This window comes from Podarcis tiliguerta (genome assembly GCF_965153285.1).
Source record: "Podarcis tiliguerta genome assembly, chromosome: 17".
Classification (NCBI taxonomy): Eukaryota; Metazoa; Chordata; class Lepidosauria; order Squamata; family Lacertidae; genus Podarcis; species Podarcis tiliguerta.
The window spans coordinates 18,454,873-18,474,186 of record NC_139550.1 but is presented as its reverse complement, the minus strand read 5'-3'; the positions used below and the strand labels follow the sequence as shown (position 1 = coordinate 18,474,186).

The 19,314-nt window shown below is 43.5% G+C and overlaps 1 long non-coding RNA gene across 2 annotated transcripts; it reads left to right on the top strand.

Moving 5' to 3' along the window:
• Window positions 1-11,032: 11,032 nt before the first annotated feature.
• Window positions 11,033-17,700, top strand: LOC310668184. Of its 2 annotated transcripts, none has more exons than XR_014506649.1 (3): window positions 11,033-11,212; window positions 14,001-14,229; window positions 17,613-17,700. It is a non-coding gene; the product is annotated as an uncharacterized lncRNA (long non-coding RNA). The 2 variants fall into 2 exon arrangements; XR_014506650.1 differs by lacking the exon at window positions 17,613-17,700 and adding an exon at window positions 15,383-15,571 and having other exon boundaries at window positions 14,001-14,217.
• Window positions 17,701-19,314: the final 1,614 nt, after the last annotated feature.

Genomic DNA, 19,314 nt, shown 5'->3' with positions numbered 1-19,314 from the left:
ATCTCTTGTGCATTTCCTCTCTTTCACTCAGGCATCCATCAGCCCTTTATCCCCTGCTCTCCCTCAGCAACAGTTGACTGAACATGGAAAGTCTTCCATGCACAGCCATACTAGGGGAACAACTTACAGTTCACTGACTGCAGGCTATTCCTTTAGAAGAGTACAGCATGCATGGGCTATTGCAGGCTTTGCAGGCAAAATATCCCAAATTCAGTCCTGGACATCTTCAAGAAGAGTCTGGGAAGACTACGCCTTAAACACTAGATATGCTGTTAGTCAGCCACATTAGGGATGTGCAACCACAGGCGCAGGGGCTGAACATGGCCCACAAATCCTTTCTCTCTCTGTGGCCCTGGAGGTTCTGCCTGGGCCACACACAAACACACACCAAAATACAGTCCCTACTTTGTATACTCCTTGAAAGTTTTTGCCTGGCGTCAGGGGTTGGATGAGGAGCAGCTCACCCCCACGTCACAGTCTCCGTCTGTTGGGGAGGGCTGCAGAGTGAGAGGTTAAAGAGGAAAGGTAGGGCCGGAGCTCAGTTTCCAGCAATGTCTGAAGCTGAAGAGTCAAGCCAGGGAGACCTCATTGTGTTACTTTTTGTGACTAAATGTCAATTGCATTTCAAGTCTCTGGCCTTCTCCTGATCTTTTCTTCCGGCCTTTTCATGATACCTGGCTGGATAATGCCACCTTGCCTAGATGGACGGTAAAGAGGGGAGTGTGATTGTGCCTAGAAACTAGTCTACAGTACAAAGGATCAACTTTTGCTTACAGCGATTTCCCTCTGTCTACTTTTGTTTCTGGCCCTGCCTGACATGGAAGGTTCTCCAGAACGGAAGGAAACCCTTGGGCTAGAAGAGACCCCCCACTTTGGTATAGAGAATACTGAGCTAGATGGACTGATGGTTGGACTTGGGATCAAGTCCTTTCCTGTGCTCCAACCAAACATATTGTTGTGCAAATGTTATGGACATGAGTAGGGAGTGTGCTGCTATCCCATTCTTCCAAAAGCTGCACCGCTTGTGAATGTCGCATTTTGCTGTTTCCATTGTTTGGAAGCCACACTCGTTCAAACATATATTGCTGTTGCTGTTTAATCATTTAGTCATGTCCGATTCTTCGTGACCCCATGGACCAGGGCATGTCATCCACTGCCTCCCACAGTTTGGTCAAATTCATGTTGGTAGCTTCGAGAACACTGTCCAACCATCTCGTCCTCTGTCATCCCCTTCTCCTTGTGCCCTCAATCTTTCCCAGCATCAGGGTCTTTTCCAGGGAGTCTTCTCTTCTCATGAGGTGGCCAATGTATTGGAGCCTTGGCTTCAGGATCTGTCCTTCCAGTAAGCACTCAGGGCTGATTTCCTTCAGAATGGAGAGGTTTGATCTTCTTGCAGTCCATGGGACTCTCAAGAGTCTCCTCCAGCACCATAATTCAAAAGCATCAATTCTTTGGCAATCACCCTTCTTTATGGTCCAGCTCTCACTTCCATACATCACTACTGGAAAAAACCATAACTTGAACTATACAGACCTTTGTCGGCAAGGTGATGTCTCTGCTTTTTAAGATGCTGTCTAGGTTTGTCATCGGTTTTCTCCCAAGAAGCAGGCGTCTTTTAATTTTGGGACTGCTGTCACCATCTGCAGTGATCATGGAGCCCAAGAAGGTAAAATCTCTCACTCTCTCCATTTCTTCCCCTTCTATTTGCCAGGAAGTGATGGGATCAGTGGCCATGACCTTTGTTTTTTTGATGTTGAGCTTCAGACCATATTTTGCACTCTCCTCTTTCACCCTCATTAAGAGGTACTTTAATTCCTCCTCACTTTCTGCCATCAAAGTTGTGTCGTCTGCATATCCGAGGTTGTTGATATTTTAATCTCTTCATCCATTCCAGCTTTTTGCATGATGTATTCTGCAGAAGCGGCTTAGTCATGCTGGACACATGACCCGGAATCTGTATGTCAGCTCCCTTGGCCAATAAAGCAAGATGAGCACCGCAACCCCAGAGTCATCCGCAACTGGACCTAACGGTCAGGGGGTACCTTTACCTTTACCTTTATACTGCATATATATAGAGGTAAATGATAGCAAGGTCTACCCCTACCATGCTTCGTCCTTCCAGTGCCCCACTGTTTTGTCATGGTCTGGGGTTATTTTTTTGTTTGGTTTTCTCTACTTTTTAGCTCTTTCCTTCCTCCTATTCTGGGAAGTGGATTAAAGGGACAGAGAACAGAACAACAACACAGCTATTCCCACCAAGGCAAGGTGATTTTCTCAGCGGCAAGTCCTTCCTATATAAATACATACCAATAAGACATTGAGTTATTGCCACTGAAAATTGGCTTGCTATGTGATATTTATACAAAGGCTATCTTGCAATTAGGACATGTTTTGAGTGACTTGCATAGAAAGGCCCTGCAATGCATGCTGGGCAAATTCCCCTCGGCTCAATTTGGAACTGGCTCTCTATTTTCCAACTTTCTTGGCGAGTATTCTGAAAAAAGTGTTGTCTTTCTGAGAGCTCTCTCCTCGCTCAAAATAGTGCCGGGTGCATGCTGATGGTGCTGCACGTATGCACACCATTGTCCCCCCGGGAACTGTAGTTTCATGTCACACTGTCCTGCAGCAATTCTATAGCACCAGCCATGCTGGAAAACTGCCTAGAAATTCAAGCACTATGGCCCAAATAAACATATCCAGGAGCATGAGAGGGCTTTGGACCTGCATGGAGGACAGCAATCAGATTAAAATGTTTGCCAAAATAAGAAGAAACACACAATTGACAGACTGATTCATCCCCAAAGAGAAGGCATTCACCAAACAAAGTCGACTAGGTGAGAGATTCCTCCATAAAAAACAAGCAGATGCTTAAAGCCTATGCCTGTAGTATAGATATACCCCAAGCTGCTAGAGTGTTTGGAAAAAGATAGTAATGGGGTGGAAGGTGATTGAACAATCTGAGCTTGAAATTACAAGTAATTGCTTGCTGCCTCTTACTTGATCAGGATATAGAAACAATGGAGACACCAAAAGGGGTGGGGTTGCACTCCCCCTTTTCCTCCAGGAAGAAACCTCCTTTTCAAATGGAAGGAGTCTCCACTCAGGAACACTTGTGTTGATGTGTGTGTTATTTCTGGTACTTATTATATGCCTATTAAAAATCCTCTAGGCCTCATACATTAGGTTTTAAAATGCAGTTATATGCGATAAAACCCACAATAAGACATAAAATTCAAGCATAAGGGAAAAGAAAAACATTACCATATCACAGCTGAAATGCAGTAAATCACAGGAATCACGAAAAGCGATTAGTAAACTGCAGAAGCTAAAATCCTCAACCACACTACAAGGATTAAAATATTACTTGGGAAAGCAGAAAATCCTGACTCTCTCCCAAGACAGTAAAGTAGACTCCAAGTCAGTTCCCTTAGGAGAGAATTCCATAGCCATGAGTAGTGAGGCAACACTGAAAAGGTCCTGTCTCTCCAAGCCACCCTCTGAATTTCTGAATGAGGGAGCATTTGGAGGAAGATTTCCAGTGATGACTTTTAGGTAACAGCATATGCCAGCTCCAGTTTCTCCCAGTTTCTCGCTTTTTCCAATCTTAAACTCACTTTTCCATATGTCTACAGTGTTTAATAACTTTTTAAAAGTCCTCATGCACATTCATTCATTTTTGTGTGTTTGTCTCCAATATACAATTATTGGTATGCAGTTTTGCCTAATATATTAAAAGGTAAAGGTAAAGGTACCCCTGCCCGTACGGGCCAGTCTTGACAGACTCTAGGGTTGTGCGCTCATCTCACTTTAGAGGCAGGGAGCCAGCGCTGTCCGCAGACACTTCCGGGTCACGTGGCCAGCGTGACAAAGCTGCTTGGGCAGCCAGAGCTGCGGTACCTATTTATCTACTTGCACTTAAGGGTGCTTTCGAACTGCTAGGTGGGCAGGAGCTGGGACCGAACGATGGGAGCTCACCCCGCCGCGGGGATTTGAACCGCCGACCATGCGATCAGCAAGTCCTAGGCGCTGAGGTTTTATCCACAGCGTCACCCGCGTCCCTGCCTAATATATTACATTTTTTGCAAAGAAGTCCGCCCATGTAATGCCTTCTTATATGTTATTTCAATTAATATTGGCATTTATATGCACATTTTAAACTACAATGCAGTGGTACCTTGTGTTACAGATGCTTCAGGTTACAGACTCCGCTAACCCAGAAATAGCACCTTGGGTTAAGAACTTTGTTTCAGGATGAGAAAAGAAATTGTGGCGCAGTGGGAGGCCCCATTAGTTAAAGTGGTACCTCAGGTTAAGAACAGTTTCAGGTTAAGAACGGACCTCCAGAACGAATTAAGTTCTTAACCCGAGGTACCACTCAGCTTTGGTCACCCACTTCAAAGCTCTTCACATAGGAGGCACAGTCATTGTTAATACAATATAATCTTATAACACATTTGCCTTGTGCAGAGAAAAAGGTAAGGTTCCCTGCTGACTTTTTCTATCTGGTACTTTTACACATAATCAGCCTAAACTGGTAGATTAAGTGTAATAGGTAGACACCTGCATAATTAATCATCGTATCCATTGATTTCCTATCTGGCAGATACGCAATATCCTCTGGACCCAAACCTAGCAGAAGGCCAGGACCATCTCCAAGGAGTGAGATGCCCGCCTTGGGATGTATGATGCCAATTACAGATAACAGCTTGCAGTCGCCCCAAGGTGGATGCTGCAAGTCTGGTGGTGATATGCCATAAGTGCAATCAAAAGAAAGCTTGATGGTCAGCCCATATCATCGGATGATAATAAGGCAGGTTAGTGAGCAAGGGAAAGCCAGACTACTGAAAGAAGGAGAATAGGTGATAGAGGACCTGAAGATTGTGAATCCTGCTGTTTTTTGACAGCGAACTGCATGTGACACTGAGGCCCAGCTCCTTCTGGCAGTTCCCTCATTGTGAGAAGTGAGGTTACAGGGAACCAGGCAGTGGGCCTTCTTGGTAGGGTCGCCCACCCTGTGGAACGCCCTCCCACCAGATGTCAAGAAATAAACAACTTTTAGTGACATTTAGAAGACACCTGAAGGCAGCCCTCTAAAGGGAAGTTTTTAAATGTTCAATGTTTTACTATGTTTCGTGTTTTCATTTGTTGGAAGGCCCCCAGACTGGCTGGGGCAACCCAGTCAGATGGGCGGCATATAAATGAATAGGTTATTGTTGATAGTGAGGAGGCTAATGCAGGCCCCCACCCCACCCCAAAGCCTAGCATAATTGGTGCACATTTAAGTAACACAGTGATCCAGCCAGTACTTTGGAACTGACAAAAGGCAATATCAGAGTCCAAGGACACCTTCCAACCAGGTAAAATAGTGAAGGGAATGGCCTGAGTTCTGAAGGCCAGATAGCAATTGCTTGTGGGCTGCATTTGGCATGGAGGTCTGTGGCTCCCCAACTTTGATATACAGTAAAGGTAAAGGTAAAGGACTCCTGGACGGTTAAGTCCAGTCAAAGGGTTGTGGCGCTCATCTCGCTTTCAGGCCAAGGGAGCTGGCTTTTTTCCACAGACTGTTTTCTGGGTCATGTGGCCAGCATGACTAAACCACTTCTGGCACAACAGAACACCGTGATGGAAGCCAGAGCACATGGAAATGCCGTTTACCTTCCCGCCACAGCAGTACCTATTTATCTACTTGCACTGGTGTGCTTTTAAACTGCTAGTTTGGCAGAAGCTGGGACAGAGCAACGGGAGCTCACCCTGTCATGGACATTTGAACCGCCAACCTTCCGATCAGCAAGCCCAAGAGGCTCAGTGATTTAGACCACAGCGCCATCCGTGTCCCTATACAGTTCTGCTACATGGCAGACAGATTTGTTGCTATGTCTTAACTTGTTATTTTATATTGTGATGACCCACACTGGGATCACTTGTGTAGAGGTACAGGATATAAACTTTATAAATAAATAAAATCCAGCTTGAACTGCTTCATACACAAGTGCAAAATAAGTGGAGGGAATTGATAGACACAATATGATTCATTTACCTAGCTACTGAATATAATCACTCCAGAAGCAGTTAAAAATACAGACTATGCAGAGGAATGTCATATTCAGTTTCTCCGTGTCCACAGAGAGCCTACTTCAAAAGGAAAAGAGTCTACCATTACTCTGCTGACAGTTCTCAGATTTTTACTTCCCTGGTCTCTGATTTAACCCCTGTTGTTCAGTCACACATTTCCTCCTGTCTCTTTGACATCTCCCTCCAATTGTTCTCAAGTCAACTCCATCAGAACACAGCAAAATTGGAACACCTTTTGTCTTCCAGTCAAAACTGCCTCCCACTCATTCCCTTCTTCTTATCATTGTGGATAATTCTGTCACTATCCAAGTCACACAAGCCTGCTGTCAGGGCACCATTACTGATGTTCATAAAATAATAATAATCATCATCATCATCATCATCATCATCTTATACCAAATGCCAAGATGCTGACATTATTCCCAAAGACAAAACCAATAGTCAGCATGTGAATGGGTGAGTGGAAGGGAGGCAATGAAGTGTTTATCATAAACTAGCATCCAGCAATAGGGTAGTATGCAATATTAGTAATAGAGTAGACCCATTGGGTGCAAGGCAACTAAATAAATCCACCAGTGCAAGAATCTACTCCCTCTCTCCACACCCACATTCCCTTTCCAAATGTGCTCTGGAGAGTTGGGGGAACCCCTCAAACAGATTTAGGAAGGGGTCACACAGGGGGAGGAACGGGTAGTCAAACTACTGGGGCACTCAGAAATGGTGGAACTCACAGAAAGGTGAAATATATGTAGAAGAATGGAAACCCTTTTCAGTTTATATAAAAACACAATACAAGATGTCCCTACTTTCATTGGAGAAGCCTTAAGAGTAGGGTAGGACATCCCTATTTTCCTTGGAGAAATGTTTCAGGGCATGGAGGGGGCAGAGTAACATGCAGAGCAACAAGGATTGGGAACAGCAGGGTCAGAGTTTGGCAGCAGTGCCCCTCTGATACCCTGTGATATGGACCCCTGATGTGACCCCCAAACAGCGCCAAAGTTCTTTGGCACTGATGAGTTCACCTTTCCCAAACCCAAACCTTACATTCTAGGCATTATCCTCTCTCCTGGTTGAAAGTATCAGGGCCGGATTTAGGTTTGATGAGGCCCTAAGCTACTGAAGGTAATGGGGCCCTTTATATGTCCAGCTGTCCTTTGTCAACAACAAATTGTTGCTGGTTTTTGTGTTGAATATATGCTATATGGTAATTTATGGACCTAATAGGTATCTAAAGCTATTTGCACATAAGAAAATATGTATTTTATCAAAGTAATTGTTGAACTGAAATACCATTAAGAAGAAGTATATTAACAGTGAAATGCAATTAAGAAGAAGTATATTAATAGTGAAATAATTATTAAGCTCTAACTGTATGTATGTTTTAGTTTATTTGTTTTTTTATCTTATATTTTGGAAATGTACATACAGTTGTTGTTTTTTTCCTTTAATTTTTGGGGGGGCTTTAGCTTGTTTAGCTTATACGTAACAGGGCATTGATAGAAGACTCTTATGGCTTATAAGTCAACTCCACGAAGGTACCCTTGCCAGAGTAAGACTCACTCCTGCGGGCGACCTCACAAACCCGATACCAATAAACAAGGGAGTGCGCCAAGGTTGTATATTGGCTCCCTGCCTATTCAACCTATTCATCAGCGACATGCGAGCACCCCTAGTTAACTCATCTCCAAGTACACACGCGCCTAGACTAGCGGATTATCGTTGCCCACTCCTTTTATATGCGGACGACGCAGTAATTCTATCTTTTACACGTGTTGGACTAACCAGAGCTCTGAAGATCTTTGCCACGTATTGTCAACTCAACCAATTAACCATCAACTATGCCAAATCCAAGATTCTGATTTTCTCCAGAAGTCGGAGATTATATAAATGGAAGCTTGGTGGAGCAAAAATAGAGCAAGTCTTAAAATTTCAATACCTAGGAGTTATTTTTCAATACAATCTGGGGTGGAAAGCTCAAATCCAACACCTACTTAATAAGGCCAAAACTCTGTCATATGCGCTCCTCCGATTTTTCTTTTCGGATGGAGCTTTGCATGTTCCCTCGGCCCTAAAGGTGTTCAAGGCAAAAGTGGTGGCTGTGCTCGCTTATGCTGCCCCGCTCTGGGCCGTGTTGACAGATCTTGCCCCCCTTGAGTCTCTGCAAAACCAATTCCTACGTCGGCTCCTAATGCTCCCTATGTGCGTTAGCAACGCAGCCATGCGACTAGAATTGAAGATCGCATCCTTAGAAACTTGCCTGTGGAAGCAAGCCTTCAATTACTGGTTATCATTGTGGCATAGATTACCAAACCATTACCTTGTCCAATGCCTATGGCGAGATGAATTCTCTAGCCTTTGGTCTAGTAGAATTCATGCCAAACTCTTGAGCTATGGAATCTCTCCCTCAGATTCCCTAAAATTAGATCAAATCACAGCTCAAAGACTGATCCGCCAAAGACTGGCCGACATCGACTTACAGCGAAATTATATGCTGGGGGGAGGTGTTTGTTCGCCCCAGAGCATTGGTATCACTTTAACTTACTGCGTCCCATCATACCTTTCCTCCCTTTCGACTGTTGCCCATAGACTGGCCTTCACCAAAGCGAGGTTTAACGTTTTTCCCTCCAATGTCCTGAGACATAGATTCTCAAAGGGCCAAGTCCCCGCCATGTGCGAATGTGATAAGGTGACGCCGGAGTCGCTCCAGCACATTATGTTCTCTTGCCCCTTGTTTAATGTGCTACGGGCAAATTTGCTGGGATCAATCATTCAGAAACTAGTGGGTACCCCTCCAACATTCCACCTTGCCCAAATCTTGCAGGATAAGGATACCCATACGACCCTGAAAGTGGCTAGGTTCCTGGCCGCGGTCCTTACCCAAAAGCGACGCCAAGGAGCACTACAAGCTAATTAAGGTGTAGGATGCCATTCCATCTTACAGTATTTTATTGTTATAGGGGTGTTTTAGCGGCTGTTTATTTCTTTTTTCTTTCTTTTTTTTTCTTTTTTCTTTCCCCACGTCCACAAGCTGTTATTTATGTTTTTTTCTGTATGGGCCCATGGCCGTAATAAACTTGAAACTTGAAACTTGAAACTAGCTTATACGTAAATCCGGCACTGGATAGTATGATAACAGACAGCTGCTCTGGAGGACGAGTTAATACATGCACTCAACAACAGATTTTGCCTAATATTCTTTCTGCTTATATTTTCACAGAAGGCAGAACTGCCTCTGAATATTCTAATTACTTTACCTTCATCCAACATCTATTTTGTCTTATTTGCAGAATTAAAATGTCAGATGTACCTGCAATGAATGGCCAGGGTGCCAGCATGTTAATATTTGTGCTAGTATTTGAGGGAAACTATTATTATTATTATTATTATTATTATTATTATTACTACTACTACTACTATCAGAGTTCAAAATGGCAGCAGCAATTCAAGGGATGCTCTAGCCTCTTTTTAGGACTATTAATCACTGGCTATTAAATCCTGCCACATGTCAAGAATCAGCAGCTACTTTACAGTGCTTCTCCATTTAGAAATTCCTTGTTAAACTCTCACCCTTTTCAGAGCACAAAACCCATTTTTCATAGGCTTAAAAAAAGAACGAGCACAGTTTAATGATTCTTCAGGACAAGCTGAAATCATAGTAGCAAGAGCTCCAAAGTGTCTCACCGTTAGGGTGCAAAATAACTTGTTTGCAGTACGCTCTCGAAAGATAAAACCGGTCATGAAAAATAGCTAATAGGGCTGTACGGAGGTGGTGGGGAAAAATGGACTTTAATGTTGCAAGCATAAAGATACTGTGGGAGCTTGCTCCTATTCCATTGATGATCAACTTTAATGGCCTTGAGGGAGATGCAGGTTTTCATGCTTCCTTTACTGAAATGTGTCAAAAAAGAGAAAACTGACAAGGCAAAGTGGAAAGAGGCAATAACAAGACAGAAGGCAGAGAAATCTGCACAGTAAGTATAAAAAAACAAAAGGAGCCCAGAGTAAATGAGGCATCGGGAATGGGATCGCACATAATATGCAGCCACAAAGGCTGTCAAAACTTCATAGGTGTCAAGTTTCTGCTTCAAGTGCACACTTCATTATATCTTGAACATGGGGTTGCTACTGGACTGAATTAGGAGTGATCCTTCTCCCCGCACCCCCAACCCACCTCAAAGGATGATTGACTGGTTGTGTAGATATGAGTCAAAACCATCTTATTCGCAGAACTGTTTTGAACAACAGAAGAGGACGGTGACGAAGAGGAAAACTAGCAGGCCTAATCCTCAGCTGCTTTTCCTTTTCTACAACTGTCCATCTCTCTGTTGGAAGCCTAGCATGGCCTCCGGCGCAGAATGTAATCCCCTTCCTATTCATAGATTTTATTGCTGGTGGTGTCAATAGCTGTTGGTGTAGACGTGGCTATACCTATTTTATTTCCCAGAGGGATAATTTCATTATACAAGAAGCCATGGCTAGGACAAGATGTGAATGTGGCGTTTACTTAGCTTCTCGGAAGGCAAACTGTTCGTGCTGTTTGAACACAAGCTCTCAGGTTAGGAGGGCATGCTTAAAGTCAACAACAATAACAAAACCTCCCTCAGCATGTTGCTTCCTGCTTGCAAGGATTTAAACTGGCTTATAAATTTAAGCCTTTAAACAATAAGAACTGAAATATGGTAAGGCAGACCATAGACAGCATACACAGACACGTGTGTCTCTGTGCGCGTATACGTGTTGGATTTATTTCTTTTTGTTTTCATTTGCTGATTTTTATGCTGCATTCTAGAATATATATATATATATATATATATATATATATATATATCCTAGAGTAGTTTACAATACAAATATGCAGTAAACCAAACAATGCAATCCCACCTTAAGACAAAGAAACCTGGACATGTTTTTTTAAAAAGCAAAAACAAACAAAAAACACCTAAAGGAGATGTTCAACCAGAGTAGGTAATGTACCTATTAGGTAAAGCATTAAGGCAGGGTTTGCCCAACTTTTGGGGCCTAGTGGGCACATTGGAATTTTGAGAAGTGTTGTGGCTGCCGTTCTCAAAATGGTTGACTTTTGGCTGTGGCATGGCAGAAAATGGCTGCTGTGGGTTGTGGGGTAGAAGACAGGAACTGAGTAGGCAGAACAAATAGTCTATCCTGTTAGGATATTGTAATGGTTCTAGAGGTTGCTCGTGCGTAAGCCGGTGCTTATCTCCCCGGCTGGGTGCAAACACCTGGCTGGGTTGCCTAAGTGAACCTTTTCTGTCCGGACAGCCACTCACCCGTGGCTGACTCAATCGCTGGCAGAATCCGTCAGTGGGCGTTTCTTAAACTTCTTCCAGCAAAGAAGCTCTTTGACGCCTAGTCTTTTCCTACTCTCTCTGCGTGGAAGCCTTCTGCGCAAGGAGGGCGTGGGCAATGGAGGACCCCTACTCTCCCCACTGGTCCCAGGCAAGGAGTCATGGGACCGCCTCACCGCTTCCCCCATCTGCCCCCCTTCTCCACTGGTGCTACACTGATTCTCTTCCCCAGAAGATGGGCTGCTTCTCCCCATCCCTGGACGCTCTCTGGAATCCCTCTGGCTTTTGCTCTCTCCCTCCGGCACTGATGGCAGTTCCCTGACAGATATAGTTCTGTTTCTCCTTATAAGAGTCAGGCATGATTGTTGTGTGTCACATGCCTGTTTACTCCCAGCACTGTTCTCACTGGGAACTTCCGTTTTGTATATAGCTTTTGTTCCTGCTGTTTTCCTCGACATGGATGCAAGCAGTCATGTTTTTCCTTTGTTCTGACCTACAATGAATAAAGCTGTAAATATGTTCTTCTGTTTGAATGTTCCGTTGTGGAGACTGCTGAAAAGGGTGTGCACGAGTCTTGGAATGTGTCTTAAGCTCGTGTCACTAATTGACTGATGCTGTTCCAACGGGAGACCGGAGACTGTCCGGAGACGACATGGAGGACTGAGGCCTCTGTCTCCCTGGCAGTATCCCAACATCTCATGCACTGTGGATCTTTAAAACGTGTGTGTGTGTGTGTGTGTGTGTGCACGCACACGCGCGCAGAGACCTTTTGCAGGCATCATAGGAAGTGCAAGTGGGCAAACTTGGGTAAATAATGAGACTGAGGACAACTTATGCAAACCGCAAAAACAGACATGTTGGGGAGAACGTTTGGAGCACGGATCTTAAACTGCAAGCCTGGTTTAGGCACCAGGTTGCCGATACCTTAAAAGAAGAGCTGGACAAGATGATAGGCCAGGGAAAGGAGAGACAGAAGAAAGAAATATGGACCTTGTAAAACAAAAAGCCAGGGGCTTGAAAAGACAGTAGGCCAAGGTTACTTGAGGCGTCAAGGAATGGTGGGTAGAAAAAGGTGCAGCCCAGAAGAATGAGGAACAGAGCAGGGGGAATGAGAGGAAAGAGCACGAGAAAGTCATGAAGATGGAGAGAATGGGTAGAGGGCTGCAGAAATGTTAGGTTATACAGTGATAATTCGTTCCGGAGGTCCATTCTTAACCTGAAACCGTTCTTAACCTGAGGTACCACTTTTAGCTAATGGGGCCTCCCGCTGCCACCGCACCGCCAATGCACGATTTCTGTTCTCATCCTGAGGTAAAGTTCTTAACCTGAGTTACTACTTCCAGGTTAGCAGAGTCTGTAACTCAAGGTGTTTGTAACCCAAGGTGTTTGTAACCCGAGGTACCACTTTACAAATATCTTTGTATAATGTCAAATCTTTGCATTGCTGTCTGGAATTTCATGGCATAGGTATCGTTGGGCAAGCTAGACGTTTGGGTAGGTACAGCTCAGCCACTTTCTAAGAGGACTAGGGAAAGTTTAAAAGTTTAAAGTTTAAAAGTTGTCAGTCCCCCCACTTAAAGCGGCACCCGTTGCCGTTTAAATTATGCCAAAAATAACCAGAGGTTAATAAAAAGAGGTGAATCCTTAATTGCAAATCCTTCTCGCCTCTCAGCACAGGCAATATTCATTGTTTTACTTTAATTTGCTACATCAAATTAAATTCTTTGTCCTCATCCCAAAATGATTTTACAGGTTTATTTAATGACACTCGCTTCTGCTGTCCACTTAGATATGCAGGTTTCATTAAGGGGAATGACTAGAGAGCACAGCCTCTGCCCCTTCAACCACTATTCAGTTGTCTATCAACAAACATTTAGCATCCAGCAGCCCAGAACAAATCCAATTCGTTTCCTGGCAATTCTGATGTAAATCAAGCAACTCCTTGGAGCCAATGCAATTAGACAATGTTAAAGGTAGAAAAGAAAACAGGAATATACTAGTGGGGGTAGGAATCCTTCTCAATCTTTTTTTCATGATATATTATTTTCCTGGTGTTCAGGTGGGTTTTCTTTTTTTAGAGGTGGCATCGCATATCAACTGCAACCCAGGTAAAATTTTGGCTCCACATTCCACTGGAAAAAACTAGCTGTAACCAAAAAAATAATAATCAAAAATCAAAGTAATTGCAATGACTAGGATAAGAAATGCCACTACTTTCCAAGCAATTACAGTCCTATAGCACTATCTATAAGCAGCATAAACATTCTGGAGAAACATCTAGTTTGTAGAGATGCCCAGGTAGGTTTCGGTCTACAATTTATACTCAGGTCCTTTAGTGCAAGGGGGAGGGGCATTCAATTATGAAGGGTACACACATGAATAAATCACTCCTTTCTAAGTTAAAATACAGAAAAGCAGAGAGTCAGGCCTCTCCTGGTTTCTGCCTTCATGTAATAATATTTTTTAACTTGGTATTTTATAGTAGCATGCAAAATCTCTGCAGATCCATAGGATTGCCCCTTAATGTACATCTCTCTTACTGTACACATATTTGTATGCAATTTTGACGACCGTGCCCATTTTTGCATGTAATTTTCCCTATTCTGTTTTATGATGGTTCAGATGAGGAATCTAACAATGACAGTGACAGTGGGAGCGCAGATGGAAGTTCCACTGATACAGTGAATTTCAAAAGCTTACAAGCATTGCTCAGACCATCAGAACAGTCTGATTGAGAACTGGAGGAGCCACTGTTCACAATAGGTCACTATTCCCCCAAAGAAGAGAAGCCCAGACTGGAAGACTTGCGTCTCATACACAGATACGAAAGCTACGAAGGGTAAGCTACCCAGTAGGTATACTCGAGAATATGCTAACACAGCTGTTGTAAATATATCTGTGGCTAGTAGCTCGGAACAGGTTTCGAAACCTGAGGTCTTGCCAGGGGTACAGGGTTTGTCCTCAAAGAAACCACGCCCGAAGGCTGCAAGGGCCAACACTGTTTCCTCAGACAAGAACAGAGCTAGAGCTCTAGTCCCATGGAAGAAAGGTAACCGGGAGTGCAAGGTGGTCAGGCACAAGCCCAGTCCAATTGCAGGTAGTTCTAAAGGTGGAACAGGTACTACAGGGGTACACTATGTGTATGACAACTGTATGTTTACTCCACTTACTGCTGTGTTAGCCTATGCAGCATCGGTTACCTGAAATGGGGGACGATGTTAGTATTTCATGCATCAAATGTTGCAGTTGTGATTGGTGTAAATCACATGCCTATCTGGGAAGATCGTGGGAATGGAAGACAGCCTTATCTCTCTTCTGTTGTGGGTACTGTTGGACTGTACTTTTGTTTTTAGTTCGCTCTGTTCTCTCTTGGAGCTGACAAGAAAGGACACCATAATTCTTTGTACATAGTGTGTAAATAAATACGTAGATCAGCTCTATGATGTCTCACACTTTTTGCTGTGTAATGCTAGAAGATCAGTGTGCATATACCATCTGGTATATGTCACTGAGCGCACTGGAGAAGACAGGAAATACCTTTTCCAGAGCTGCGCACACCAGAGGATGCTCAGACAGCGGGGACTGCAAGAGCACCCCAGGGCATTTTCTAACGCCAATATAGTATCCTCAAATTGTTAAATACAGCTTTCGTTTCCCCAAACCATTGGCCATTCTGACTGGGGCTGATGGCGGTCTAGAGGAAATCGCATAGGCCACGCCCTGCTCTTTCTTATTAGCTCTCTGCAAAGTAATTTGACATTTAAAATTATTCTCACAACAAAACAAAACCAAGATTCAAGAGAACATTTCAAATTGATTTTCACAGGACTATGATTATAGGCTCACTTTAGTAAGAAATCAGGATAATATAACTAGTCTTTCTTCATTAAACAGGTTACAAAGCCAAATAAGTTCAAATTTACTAAAATATACTTCTTCTCCCTGCCACACACAACTCATTATACTTAATGCAGCCTCCTCTGTGTCTGTTTTTTCTTATCCAGATGCCATTTACAATTCTTCTAGGACTCAGCTAGACTGGTAAAGAAAAAGCGATTTATATGTGTTGTATGTGCGATATAACATTGTGCCACCAGAAGGCGACGTAGAGTCCTGTTTTTCTCTACCTGTTTTCCCTGTTTAAATTTACAATGCTGTAAACTGAAACGCTTCTTTGATGTGTCTAGATCCAGCCCTAATCTCAGCAAAACACTTATTTTCCGCTATCAGAAAGGCTATTGAAAGTAGGCATGCTGTGATTCAATGATCTTGACCTACAACACAGGCCTTTCCTGCTAATGTACCAGGAAATCTGGTTACCATGGTTATAATTACCATAATTTTATAGCTATTAATGTTGCCTGTGGAATTAATATCCAAAGTCTGTGATTTCAAACAAAAACATCAGCTTTGCTTTTTTTTCTTTTTCTTTTTTTTTGCTCCCCCCCTTTCTTTTTTGCTGGAAGCAGCAGAGATCTTGCAAAATTCGTAAATGCCACATCACACTGGCCTGGATGTGACTCTCAACATATTCCTTCTTATTAATATTCAAGCAGCTGTGAAGTGGTCAGCCGGCATGAAGACTGAAAGCAGAAGTGAAGCAACCTTCATCCAAGCTGAACAAATAGAATATTATACACATACTTTTCCAGCTGAAGCCACACAAAGCAAATTAAGAAGTACCTTGGGCTATAATTTACTACACAACTGCTTCCTAAATTTCTGACACTTTCATTTAACTGACTAATTAAATTTGCTTGTAGGCATTTCACTTGAGAAGTGCAGTAACTGCACTATCGTTCTGAAAGGGGAATGGAAATTACGATAGTTGGGTAGATGTGTGTAAATAGATGTTGGTTGGTTTATTTATTTATTTATTATTTTGTTTGTTAGGCTTGAATACTTCCTTTCATTTGAAGATCAAAGGCCAGTTCATAACATAAAAATACAGAAGGAGAACACAAAATGCATAATAACAATACAGTGGTACCTTGGTTCTTGAACTTAATCCGTTCCGGGAGTCTGTTCGACTCCCGAAACCATTCAAAAACCAAGGTGTGGCTTCTGATTGGCTGCAGGAGCTTCCTGCACTCAAACGGAAGCCACATTGGATGTTTGGCTCCCGAAAAACTTTCTTAAACCGGAACGCTTACTTCTGGGTTTGCGGTTTCGGGAGCCGATTTGTTCGACAACAAAGCCGTTCGAGGACCAAGGTACTACTGTACTACTAATGTGAGTCTCCCTGGGGAGAAAATTCCACAAATAAGAAGCCATCACAGAAAAGGCCCATTCTCGTGTTACCACCCTCCAGAACTCTTGTGGAGTGGGCACATCAAGAAGGGCCTGAGATGGATAACTGGGTCCAGGCCAGTTCATATGGGAGGAGGCAGTCCTTGAGGTACTGCAGTCCTGAGCCATTTAAGGCTTTATAGGTCAAAACCCACACTTTGAATTGCGCCCAGAAACTAATTGGCAGCCACTGCAGTTACACCAGGATCGGTGTAATATGCTCAAACCCTCTTGCCCTTGTGAGCAATCCAGCCACTGAATTCCTCACCACCCAAAGTTTCTGAACAGTCTTCAGAGGTGGCCTTCCTGTATGTATAACACATTGCAGTAACCTAACCAAGAAGTCATCAGAGCATTGACAACCGTAGTTTGGCTATCCCTGTCCAGATAGGGGTGCAGCTGGGCCACCAGCCAAAGTTGACGGAAGGCACTCCACACCACCCATGCGACCTGAGACTCAATCAACAACAATGGATCCAGCATTACTCCCAAGCTACAAACCCACTGCTTGATGTAACCCCATCAAGAACCTTCCATCCATCAAGTCTAGGTGCCTCTATCTTGTGTGGATCCAGAATTGGCCTCCACAGTCACTTACGGACTCATTGTTAAAACCGTGTTTATGGAAGACAATCTTACTCAGCTACGAGTGATCGCCAAAGAAGAAGACTGTCAGAAAGTTCTTCCTGATGTTTAGTCGGAAGTACAGCTTTGTTTTTATTTTATTGCTAAATTTACATTTCACCTTTTCTCCAAGGAGCTCGCTTCTCCTCTCCATTTTATTCTCACAACAACCTGTGTGGTAGCTAGGGCTGAGACATAGGGTGGATCTACACACAGGTAAAAAATACGAAGAGTAACTCAGAAATTAAATCACTATAATAAAGAGAGAAAAACATTATGGAAAATCACAAATATTATTTTCTTTTTTCTTTTGCTCTCCAGTGCCATCTGGTGTTGCATGTTTACAATGAATTCAAAACGCTGTTTTTTGAATAATGTAGCCAAGTCCATAGTGACTAGTCCAGGGTCACCAGGTGAGTTTTTTTAGCTGAGGGTGGATTTGAACTGTGGCCTCCCAGGTCCTAGTCCAGCAATCTCACCATTAAACCAGTCCATATGTTGGACTGTGGCATGACATTTTGCAATACTTGCTGAATTGAACACTATTGTGTCTTAATACTTGCACTAAAATGTGCGATGCAAGGCCAGAAAGTTATTTTTGTTCTTTACTCTAACATTTCCAACATTTCTCTAATGACCAACATTTCTCTAATGAAAATAGGGACATCCTATTCCATAGCCTCCAACATTTCTCCAATGAAAATAGGGACACCCCCTCCAACATTTCTCTGATGAAAATAGGGAAGTCCTAAGGAAAAGTGAAATGGGACGCGGGTGGTGCTGTGGGTTAAACCACAGAGCCTAGGATTTGCCGATCAGAAGGTCGGCGGTTGCTTGGTCCCAGCTCCTGCCAACCTAGCAGTTCAAAAGCGCGTCAAAGTGCAAGTAGATAAATAGGTAGCGCTCTGGCGGGAAGGTAAACGGCATTTCCGTGCGCTGCTCTGGTTCTCCAGAAGCAGCTCAGTCATGCTGGCCACATGACCCGGAAGCTGTATGCCGGCTCCCTCGGCCAATAAAGCGAGATGAGTGCCGCAACCCCAGAGTCGGTCACGACTGGACCCAATGGTCCTTTAAGGAAAAGTGGGGAATTCCAGGATCAAATCAGAAACTGGGATGGCTTCTGTAAATCTGGGGCTGTTCCTGGAAAATAGGGACAATTGGAGGGTCTGCCAGTCCAGCCCCTCGCTACTCAAGCTTGGGGGTGTTTTTCTAGACAGCTAGTTTTCCCTTTGAAAAAAGGGGAGGGGGCTTAAAAATCCAAACCCTCACAGTGACTTTTTAATTTAGGTAGTCATTGATCTGCCTCAAGATGCCCAATCTGACCCAGGCAGGTGAGAAACTCACACAAAACACCCCTATTCACCTCATAATTTGTGAAGTACAGAGAGCTGAAGCACACCCTTAGAGTGTAATATTATCCCTACTGTGTGATAATTTTCTTCTTTGCATAGTTCTTTTTTTTTTTCCTCTAGAAAAAGACATTTTTGTGAAATGGTGAGAATGGCAATTATGCAATTATTTTACCAGGCATCAATTAGCTTAGGTTGAAGAAATGCAGTCCACCATCAAAGCAGTTTCCTGGAGGGGGAGGGGGAAGAGGGAGTGGGGGGGGAGCATATGCCACTTTTGAACTGCACAGCAATGCTTGGCTTCTTTTCTAGCCATCCACAAAATTGCTGTATCCCAAGCCAAGCCAGCCAAGCAATAAATATGTAGCCATGAATAATTTCTATAAGAAAACACAGTCCAGGGCCAAGGCGGAATAACTTGGTGCTTAGTATAAAAGAGTAGATATTGAGGGAGGGCTATGCTCTCCACTCAAGTAACCCAAACAGAATGAAATGCATGGGAAATGGGGTTTCAACTAGGTGCACGCAAGACAGCTCATCAAACAGTGCTGAGAGCAGGCAGAGAACTGGGAAACCAGACACAGAAGCATCAAAGGCATTTATACTCATCTTTTCAGAAGAACCACAGTTCCTCCATTTTTAGGGCAACCTGCTATACAATGGTACCTCGGGTT